Genomic DNA, 12742 nt, shown 5'->3' on the forward strand with positions numbered 1-12742 from the left:
CGTACCGATTCCTAACCTCTACTCGCTGGATGCAATTGAATTTCGACCGGGGACTGCTAGAGCTTCGCAACACACCGAGTCACACCGGACGCTCCCCTGTCCAGGTTTCGTATGGACGCCCCTTTCGCTCTTGCATCACTGATCACCCTCAGTCCTTCTCAGAGGACTGGCAGGTCAACACTGAAATATGTGACCGCCGAACTGCTGAGAGTGCTCAGGATCCGGCAGCCCGCTACAATGAGCACGCCCGTCCCCTTCCCAGGTTGTGTCGTCGAGCATCCAGGATCCGACCTCTCTTCGTTGGGACAAAGTGGGTACCGTCATGGGTATCGGGAGGTCACGTGACTACCAGGTGTGGTTACTTAGTGGTCGCGTGTGGTGGAGGAACCACCGTTTCCTTCGTCCACTGAAGTGTCTCACAAACGCCCCCCCTTACCGTGCATGAGTTCCCTATCCTCCCAAGTGAACCAGTGCCTCGCCGCTCATAGCAGATTAAGAACAAGAAGTCTGCTCAAGACGCTGCTATGACTATAATTGGGAGAGGGAGGTGTGAGAGATTGTAAGTATGTAACCCCATATGTGTATAACAATATAATCATTCATACTTTATATTAATGTATAATGTTTCAGCTAGTTAGCGGCATGTGGGAATGATTGTATTACGTCTCATACGTAGTATATTAATTTAGTTAGCAATCGACTTGTGGCATCTCTTACTACCCACAAATCTGTTTTGACCAGCTGTTGTCCTCGTGCATCGTTGTTCTGTGTGTTTCCGTGTATTGCACTGTGCCTTACTAGAAATAAGGACCTACTTGCCTACAATGTATGTCTCAGTCAACCTTCAATACCCTGAATGTACTCACACCAACATACATTTACCACCTCTCCTTTCTTCACCAATCCACTTTCCATGATTATCACTTCGCACACGATTCAAACACCTTACACCTGCCAACATATCATCAAACACATGTAATCCTTCAAAATGCTCCTCACTTCATCTCTACCCATTTCCATGTATCCATTTGCCCTTTTTAATGATCTTCCCATTTGTTCTGTTGTTTTCTCACACTGTTAACCTACTTCTAAAACATCTTATTTTTCCGGAAGTTTACTGATACGCCCTCGCCCCATTTTTCATTCGTTGTGTTGTTCAGCCCCTGCACCTTCCTCTTAACCTCCTGCCGCTTTGTTATATACATCTTCTTATCAGTTGTACTCCGTTCCTGTGAGCACGACCCACGCACCTTTCTTTCTTTATACTAGCACCTTTACTTCGTCATCAAGATACTCATCACCTTTTCTCACCCACCCGTCTGCTACCTTCCGCATGCCAAACACCTCATACACTGCCTCTTGAATATCTCCCGTTCCTCACCCATTCCCCTAGCTTCGTTTACTCTCAACTTTTGCCATTCTACACCCAATCTCTCATGGTATTTCTTCACATATGTCTCTTTTCCAAGTTCGCTTACCTTTACCACCCTTATCTCAATCATATCGTCGTCTCTTTTCTTAGAATCCTTTAATATATTCACCCTTACCTTCATTAAGTATCCCCCCAACTACCCCTCTTAATCTTCCAAGATCTCTTTTTTACCCGTTTGACTTAGTGTGTAATCATATAATCTAACCATCTTTCCTACTCATTCACTTATGCTTCAGTATGTCACTCTTTTCAGAGCAAATATTACCGATCACTTGCTCTTTTTTTTGAGAGCAGAACTCCTCAAGCTGTTCATCATTCCTATTTACCTTACTCAATACCCTATTTCCCTCAATCGTAGCCTCAGTTGCCACATTACTCACTCTTGCATTTAAATCATCCATCACTATTACCCATTCTGTAGTATCAAAACTGCTGTCACACTCACTCACCTGCTCCCAGGACACTTGTCTCTCATATTTGATGTATAAACTTTATATTTCTTTTATCCAAGGACGGACCTCCCAACTTGCACAACGACATTATGGAAGATTTTGGTTACAATAATTATCATCGTGACATGAATGAGAACTAAAGTCTTTCCGCTTATCACTTCACTCCAACTGGAAACGTAAACTATTCAACATTTCAGTAACCTCAGGATCAAAACTTGTCAAAACTACCTGTCTCACATGGCTCAGACTTGTTACATCGTGTTCCACTGATGGATTAGCATATTCTTACTCTATCATAAGAGCAAACAGTGCAGTTCCGAGGAACTCATCATGAGAACCCGTATCAGTTGTAGAGCCACTTGAATGTGGACCTGATGAGTTCTCAGAAACTACAACATAATCTGTTCATACTACCTACAGATCCACCAGCCTCCACACTTAAAACCGTAACACCCCCTCGCTCCCCGATTCCCAATATCACTTCATAATTTGATCCTCCTAAATAATTGAAAATGATAAATGAATCACCATTTTGTTTGCTAAGAGGACGAGCAGACTTCTGACATTTATACAAGTCAACACACTGGACGTTACATATTGAAGCAAAGGCTTTGTTCTTAACTGGAAGTTATTATCTATCATGTAATGCATTTTGCTAAACCTCTTGAGGAAAGATTTTCTTTGAAATACTTGCAATGCGTATGAAGCGATTCATATATAATGTCGAATTTGTGAATCTAGATAAAGTTCCCTTTCTTCTCTCACGTCAGGAACATACGTTTGATTCTGATTTGACTTGAGCAGAAAAGAATTTCCCTCTGAAAGTTTCGAATCTGCTTTTATATGACTTAACCTGTATTCCAATGGCCTGAACTGCAAGAGTCTGGGTTACAGTCGGTTATGTTGGCTATCCTTTCAGAAGTCGAGGTGTAGGATATCCGTATTCATTTTTAGTTCTTTCTTGTGCGTATTTCTTGATTAAACCCAGCACATTATCGTTATATCTGTACCGGGCGAGAAACTTAAAGCTATCGATATCGAATACTGAACCATCATCTATATTTGTTCTGGGGCAGGTGCTTGAGCTATTCATCACCTCTGATAACTGAAAGTGCATAAGCAGAGGTCAACAACTTTACAAGTCTTGATTACTAAACTACATGAATTAATGCCACATTTAATTCTAATCCTTCATCCAGGTGTTCATCATTTACTCCGCCTCTTTTTGGATTTTTCCTGGACTCACTGACGACGGGGAAGGCGAGGCCTCCGTACACAAGTTTTATCCATTTTCAGCAGAAATTCAGTATTTTTTTTTTTTACAACGAAATCATCTTCCATTTTTATCCGACGTTGGTTGGGGGAGTGGGTCTAATATATTCTACCCGTGGGGCAATAGACTTTGCACGGAGACGAATGACGTTATAACTCCAATCATCGCTATTTTTACCTGAGGAAATTCCATTATTGTTCGTATTCTTAGTATTTTTGTAAAGTCGCCTATCCCCATTTTCTTCACCTGTACTGGTTTGGTCTGTTTCAAAAAACGACTATTTCTTGATGATTCCCACATACTTCAATTCACTTACATCATATTTACCAGGAACAAGGTTGTCTCACGAGACAGAAGGAGGTAAAACCTGCACCTCACATATGTATCAGACCTGAGTCGTCGATGTGTTACTTGGGGGATTTGTTACCGTGATATCTTTCGTCGTTTCCTTTTTGAATATTCTATACAATATCAATCCTCAGGTAAGTTCACGGTATCACATAGAGGTAATTCATGGCTCATGTTACTGATATGAAGCGGGTTTGTAAGTAGACCGTGTATAGGCAGTTCCATATTGGAGCGGGAGGGGAGAAGGGTGGAAGAACAGTGTGATGAGAGGTGACTCTGGCTCTGTGTGTCTACATTGCTTCCGCTCACTACCTCCACACAGCCAGGCACTATGTGTTGAATGACAACTACTCATTACATGATCAGGTGTTATATATCAATTTTTTTTGGTTTCACCGAAAAGCAGCTACATTAGAGGTAATGCAACACGACGCCATAACGACCCAGATTAGGGGAGCCAGCTCCAGAATGGACACCACAGCACATTTTACTGGTGCTATGTCTCAGGGTCAACGTGGTCCAGTCTACGGTTTAGTGTCTGAATTTTCATTTCTCCCGACAGTTTAGACTGTTATAGCCGTTCGTTTCGTATCAGGTCCTTCATTGCCTATAATGCTATTAAGGTTGTCCTTCCATTTGCATTCCTCGACACAGAAAGGATTAAACATCATAAGCAGCAACAGACCACTGGGTCTTTTCCAGTCCACTTGTGATGTAAAAATGGCACGTAAACATGAAACAAATGCCCGTCAACATTATATCTATGTTGGGGCAAATACCATCAGCCGTGGACTTGAATCTAAGCAAGTAAGGCCTTTTCTATTTAGGATCTAAATATCTACAAACCTGGTTGGGCGTATCCTGTTTAAGTGTTCACACCAACAATGCTGGTTTTTCAAAAGTATAATAGAGAATATTATCTAATATGTAATTTCCTCCTCCTTTATCCACTTCCTTATACTCCTAGACTGAGGTGAGGAACTCTCATCTGTGTTCCTACAATCCACCTTTTCAAACACTATCCGAGTCTCGCCATCATCCAACTACCAAAAATTGACAAAATGCCTCAGTATTTCTACTGCATTTCATGATTCTGCTATTCACTACCACTTCCATTCTTTCATCATTTGATATGACGGTTTAATAAAAAAAATGTCGAAAAAAGAAACCTTTCATTCTTTTCACGATTTTTCCATATATTCGCAGCTCCCCTTATTGCTTTTGTCTGCCATCAGTCATGCATTCTATTGGTGCAGTCCACCTCTCTAATTCAGTTATCACTCTTGATAGTCACACAGTTGTGACTAGTTTATGAAAAAATTTTGTTTTCTTGAAAATTGATAATGACGACCAACATTTTTCAGTTCAACTTGCCTCTAATTATTTCATGAAATACTGTGATCATTACATTTAAGTCAGCTGCTGTGATCTATACACTTTACTTAGAAGCTCACTTGCAGCTGTTTCCAGTTTAAAGTATATTACCATATACTACATTAGAACTTACTGAAATTATATTTCACAATCCTTAGATAGATTATTATGTATACTTCACTGCGCCTGGCTCAGAATAATTGAAACTATCAAACAGGTTACAGTTTGTACATATTCTTTTTTTTACACTATTGTGCAACAAATTAATCATACTTCACAATTAAATCTTAAAAGATAATCATGTTTTCTAGAAAGAGATTTGTTATTATGCTGAGTTGCATCATCTTTCTTTCACTCCTCCTCATCCCTTCCTTCTCCTACTTCGTCTTCTTCTTCAGTTAACCAGTAAGGTTCCGTGTCTTCCTCTCATTTTCTGGCTGATTCACTAGAATCCTTAAAGGCCTCGACCTTCCTTCATTACACCGACGGGTTTTCTTCAGGGCTTCCTAGAAATTTTATGGAGTCAAAGATCAAATCCACCAACCCCCCAAAAATATACATATATATTTATTTTATTTATCTATTATACTTAGTTGCTGTCTCACGCGTTAGCGAGGTATCGCAAGGTGACAGACGAAGGAATGGCCCAACCAACCCACAACACATATGTACATAAACGCCTACACACGTATATATGCACACATATACATATCAACGTATACATACATATACATACACAGTTATACACATATATACACATGTACATAATCATACTTGCTGCCCACTTCTCGTTCCCTCCACCTCTGACACTTAATCCACTTTTCCAATCTTTCCTCACTCATTCTCTCCATGTGACCAAACCATTTCAATATAAACTCTTCTGCTCTCTTAACAACGCTCTTTATTACCACACATCTTTCCTACCCTTTCATTACTTTCTCGATCAAACCACCTCATGCCACATAATGTCGTCAAACATTTCATTTCCAACACTGCCACCCTCCTCTACACAACCCTATCTATAGCCCATGCCTCGCAACCATATGACATTGTTGGAACGACTATTCCTTCAAACATACCCATTTTTGCTCTACGAGATACCGTTCTCGTCTACCACACATTTTTCAACGCTCCCAGAACCTTCGACCCCTCACTCTCGCTTCCATGGTTCCAACCGCTGCTAAATCCACTCCCAGATGCCAAAAGCACTTCACTTCCATCAGTTTTTCTCAATTCAAACTTACCTTTCACTTGACTTGTCCCTCAACCCTACTGCACCAAATAACCTTGCTCTTATTCACATTTATTCTAAGCTTTCTTTTTTCAAACACTTTACCTAATTCAGTCACCAACTTCTGCAGTTTCTCACCCGAATCACCCACCAGCACTGTATCATCATCAAACAACAACTGCCTCACTTCCCAAGCCCTCTCATCCACAACAGACTGTATACTATTCCCTCTCTCCAAAACTCTTGCATTCACCTCCCTAACAACCCCATCCATAAACAAATTAAACAGCCATGTAAACATCACGCAGCCCTGCCACAAACCGACATTCATTGGTAACCATCCGCTTTCCTTTCTTCCAACTAATACACATGCCTTAAATCCTTGGTAAAATCTTTTCACTACTTCTAGCAACTTACCTCCCACACCATATACTCTTAATACCTTACATAGAACATCTCTATAAACTCTATTATATGCCTTCTCCAGATCCGTAAGTGCTACATACAAATCCATTTGTTTTTCTAAGTATTTCTCATATACATTCTTCAAAATAAACACCTGATCCACACTTCCTCGACCACTTCTGAAATCACGCTGCTCTTCCCCAATTTGATGTTCTGTACATCCTTTTAACCTCTCAATCAATAACATGCCTTATGATTTCCCATGAATAGTCAACAAACTTATACCTCTGTAATTAGAACACTCAACTTTATCCCCTGTGCCTTAGCACAATAGCACTGAATGCATTCCGCCAATCCTCAGGCACCTCACCATGAACCATACATACATTGAATATTCATACCAACCAGTCAACAACTTAGTCCCTGCCCCCCTTTTTTGATAAATTCCACTGCAATACCATCCAAGCTCGCCGCTTTGCCGGCTTTCATCTTCCGCTATGCTTTCTCTACCTCTTCTATGTTTACCAAACCATCCTACCGGACCCCTCTCAATTCGCACAACACCTCCGCAAAAACACTCTTTATCTGCCACTCTCGATCATCAAACAGATTCAACAAACCTTCAAAATACTCACTCCATCTCCTCACTTCACCACTACATGTTATTACCACCACATTAGCCTGGTGAACCAATGTTCCCATTTCTCCTCTTGTCTTACGCATTTTTTTTACCACCTTCCAAAACATCTTTTTATTTTCCCTAAAATCTAATGATAGTCTCTCACCCAACTCTTATTTGCCCCTTTATATATACATATATATATATATATATATATATATATATATATATATATATATATATATATATATATTTATATATATATATATATATATATATATATATATATATATATATATATATATATATATATATATATATATATATATATATATGTATATATATATATATATATATATATATATATATATATATATATATATATATATATATATATATATATATATATATATATATATATATATATATATATTTTATTTCTTTTTTTTGCTTTGTCGCTGTCTCCCGCGTTTGCGAGGTAGCGCAAGGACACAGACGAAAGAAATGGCCCAACCCACCCCCATACATATGTATATACATACGTCCACACACGCAAATATACATACCTACACAGCTTTCCATAGTTTACCCCAGACGCTTCACATGCCCTGATTCAATCCACTGACAGCACGTCAGCCCCGGTATAACACATCGATCCAATTCACTTTATTCCTTGCCCTCCTTTCACCCTCCTGCATGTTCAGGCCCCGATCACACAAAATCTTTTTCAATCCATCTTTCCACCTCCAATTTGGTCTCCCACATCTCCTCGTTCCCTCCACCTCAGACACATATATCCTCTTGGTCAATCTTTCCTCACTAATTCTCTCCATGTGCCCAAACCATTTCAAAACACCCTCTTCTGCTCTCTCAACCACGCTCTTTTTATTTCCACACATCTCTCTTACCATTACATTACTTACTCGATCAAACCACCTCACATCACACATTGTCCTCAAACATCTCATTTCCAGCACATCCACCCTCCTGCGCACAACTCTATCCATAGCCCACGCCTCGCAACCATACAACATTGTTGGAACCACTGTTCCTTCAAACATACCCATTTTTGCTTTCCGAGATAATGTTCTCGACTTCCACACATTCTTCAAGGCTAACAGGATTTTCGCCCCCTCCCCCACCCTATGATTCACTTCCGCTTCCATGGTTCCATCCGCAGCCAGATCCACTCCCAGATATCTAAAACACTTTACTTCCTCCAGTTTTTCTCCATTCAAACTCACCTCCCAATTGACTTGACCCTCAACCCTACTGTACCTAATAACCTTGCTCTTATTCACATTTACTCTTAAATTTCTTCTTTCACACACTTTAACAAACTCAGTCACCAGCTTCTGCAGTTTCTCACATGAATCAGCCACCAGCGCTGTATCATCAGCGAATAACAACTGACTCACTTCCCAAGCTCTCTCATCCCCATCACACTTCATACTTGCCCCTCTTTCCAAAACTCTTGCATTCACCTCCCTAACAACCCCATCCATAAACAAATTAAACAACCATGGAGACATCACACACCCCTGCCGCAAACCTACATTCACTGAGAACCAATCACTTTTCTCTCTTCCTACACGTACACGTGACTTACATCCTCGATAAAAACTTTTCACTGCTTCTAACTACTTGCCTCCCACACCATATATTCTTAATACCTTCCACAGAGCATCTCTATCAACTCTATCATATGCCTTCTCCAGATCCATAAATGCTACATACAAATCCATTTGCTTTTCTAAGTATTTCTCACATACATTCTTCAAAGCAAACACCTGATCCACGCATCCTCTACCACTTCTGAAACCACACTGCTCTTCCCCAATCTGATGCTCTGTACATGCCTTCACCCTCTCAATCAAATACCCTCCCATATAATTTACCAGGAATACTCAACAAATTTATACCTCTGTAATTTGAGCACTCACTCTTATCCCCTTTGCCTTTGTACAATGGCACTATGCACGCATTCCGCCAATCCTCAGGCACCTCACCATGAGTCATACATACATTGAATAACCTTACCAACCAGTCAATAATACAGTCACCACCTTTTTTAATAAATTCCACTGCAATACCATCCAAACCTGCTGCCTTGCCGGCTTTCATATTCCGCAAAGCTTTTACTACCTCTTCTCTGTTTACCAAATCATTTTCCCTAACACTCTCACTTTGCACACCACCTCGACCAAAATACCCTATATCTGCCATTCTATCATCAAACACATTCAACAAACCTTCAAAATACTCACTCCATCTCCTTCTCACATCACCACTACTTGTTATCACCTCCCCATTTGCGCCCTTCACTGAAGTTCCCATTTGCTCCCTTGTCTTACGCATTTTATTTACCTCCTTCCAGAACATCTTTTTATTCTCCCTAAAATTTAATGATACTCTCTCACCCCAACTCTCATTTGCCCTCTTTTTCACCTCTTGCACCTTTCTCTTGACCTCCTGTCTCTTTCTTTTATACATCTCCCACTCAATTGCGTTTTTTCCCTGCAAAAATCGTCCAAATGCCTCTCTCTTCTCTTTCAATAATAATCTTACTTCTTCATCTCACCACTCAGTACACTTTCTAATCAACCCACCTCCCACTCTTCTCATGCCACAAGCATCTTTTGCGCATTCCATCACTGATTCCCTAAATACATCCCATTCCTCCCCCACTCCCCTTACTTCCATTATTCTCACCTTTTTCCATTCTGTACTCAGTCTCTCCTGTTACTTCCTCACACAAGTCTCCTTCCCAAGCTCACTTACTCTCACCACCCTCTTCACCCCAACATTCACTCTTCTTTTCTGAAAACCCATACAAATCTTCACCTTAGCCTCCACAAGATAATGATCAGACATCCCTCCAGTTGCACCTCTCAGCACATTAACATACAAAAGTCTCTCTTTCGCGCGCCTGTCAATTAACACGTAATCCAATAACGCTCTCTGGCCATCTCTCCTACTTACATACGTATACTTATGTATATCTCGCTTTTTAAACCAGGTATTCCCAATCACCAGTCCTTTTTCAGCACATAAATCTACAAGCTCTTCACCATTTCCATTTACAACACTGAACACCCCATGTATACCAATTATTCCCTCAACTGCCACATTACTCACCTTTGCATTCAAATCACCCATCACTATAACCCGGTCTCGTGCATCAAAACCACTAACACACTCATTCAGCTGCTCCCAAAACACTTGCCTCTCATGATCTTTCTTCTCATTCCCAGGTGCATATGCACCAATAATCACCCATCTCTCTCCATCAACTTTCAGTTTTACCCATATTAATCGAGAATTTACTTTCTTTCATTCTATCACGTACTCCCACAACTCCTGTTTCAGGAGTACTGCTACTCCTTCCCTTGCTCTTGTCCTCTCACTAACCCCTGACTTTACTCCCAAGACATTCCCAAACCACTCTTCCCCTTTACCCTTGAGCTTCGTTTCACTCAGAGCCAAAACATCCAGGTTCCTTTCCTCAAACATACTACCTATCTCTCATATATATATATATATATATATATATATATATATATATATATATATATATATATATATATATATATATATATATATATATATATATATATATATATATATATATATATATATATATGTATATATATATATATATATATATATATATATATATATATATATATATATATATATATATATATATATATATATATATATATATATATATATACATATATATATATATATATATATATATACACACATATATATATATATATATATATATATATATATATATATATATATATATATATACACACATATATATATATATATATATATATATATATATATATATATATATATATATATATATTTTTTTTTTTTCTTGCCGCTGTCTCCCGCGTTTGCGAGGTAGCGCAAGGAAACAGACGAAAGAAATGGCCCAACCCACCCCCATACACATGCCTTGATTCAATCCACTGACAGCACGTCAACCCCGGTATACCACATCGCTCCAATTCACTCTATTCTTTGCCCTCCTTTCACCCTCCTGCATGTTCAGGCCCCGATCACACAAAATCTTTTTCACTCCATCTTTCCACCTCCAGTTTGGTCTCCCTCTTCTCCTCGATCCCTCCACCTCCGACACATATATTCTCTTGGTCAATCTTTCCTCACTCATTCTCTCCATGTGACCAAACCATTTCAAAACACCCTCGTCTGCTCTCTCAACCACGCTCTTTTTATTTCCACACATCTCTCTTACCCTTACGTTACTTACTCGATCAAACCACCTCACACCACACATTGTCCTCAAACATCTCATTTCCAGCACATCCATCCTCCTGCGCACAACTCTATCCATAGTCCACGCCTCGCAACCATACAACATTGTTGGAACCACTATTCCTTCAAACATAACCATTTTTGCTTTCCGAGATAATGTTCTCGACTTCCACACATTCTTCAAGGCTCCCAGAATTTTCGCCCCCTCCCCCACCCTATGATCCACTTCCGCTTCCATGGTTCCATCCGCTGCCAGATCCACTCCCAGATATCTAAAACACTTCACTTCCTCCAGTTTTTCTCCATTCAAACTCATCTCCCAATTGAATTGACCCTCAACCCTACTGTACCTAATAACCTTGCTCTTATTCACATTTACTCTTAACTTTCTTCTTTCACACACTTTACCAAACTCAGTCACCAGCTTCTGCAGTTTCTCACATGAATCAGCCACCAGCGCTGTATCATCAGCGAACAACAACTGACTCACTTCCCAAGCTCTCTCATCCCCAACAGACTTATATATATATATATATATATATATATATATATATATATATATATATATATATATATATATATTTATATATATATATATATATATATATATATATATATATATATATATATATATATATATATATATATATATATATATATATTTATTTTTTTTTTTTATTTTTTTTTATACTTTGTCGCTGTCTCCCGCGTTTGCGAGGTAGCGCAAGGAAACAGACGAAAGAAATGGCCCAACCCCCCCCCCATACACATGTACATACACACGTCCACACACGCAAATATACATACCTACACAGCTTTCCATGGTTTACCCCGGACGCTTCACATGCCTTGATTCAATCCACTGACAGCACGTCAACCCCTGTATACCACATCGCTCCAATTCACTCTATTTCTTGCCCTCCTTTCACCCTCCTGCATGTTCAGGCCCCGATCACACAAAATCCTTTTCACTCCATCTTTCCACCTCCAATTTGGTCTCCCTCTTCTCCTCGTTCCCTCCACCTCCGACACATATATCCTCTTGGTCAATCTTTCCTCACTCATTCTCTCCATGTGCCCAAACCATTTCAAAACACCCTCTTCTGCTCTCTCAACCACGCTCTTTTTATTTCCACACATCTCTCTTACCCTTACGTTACTTACTCGATCAAACCACCTCACACCACACATTGTCCTCAAACATCTCATTTCCAGCACATCCATCCTCCTGCGCACAACTCTATCCATAGCCCACGCCTCGCAACCATACAACATTGTTGGAACCACTATTCCTTCAAACATACCCATTTTT

Source organism: Panulirus ornatus, chromosome 20 (genome assembly GCF_036320965.1).
Source record: "Panulirus ornatus isolate Po-2019 chromosome 20, ASM3632096v1, whole genome shotgun sequence".
NCBI lineage: Eukaryota > Metazoa > Arthropoda > Malacostraca > Decapoda > Palinuridae > Panulirus > Panulirus ornatus.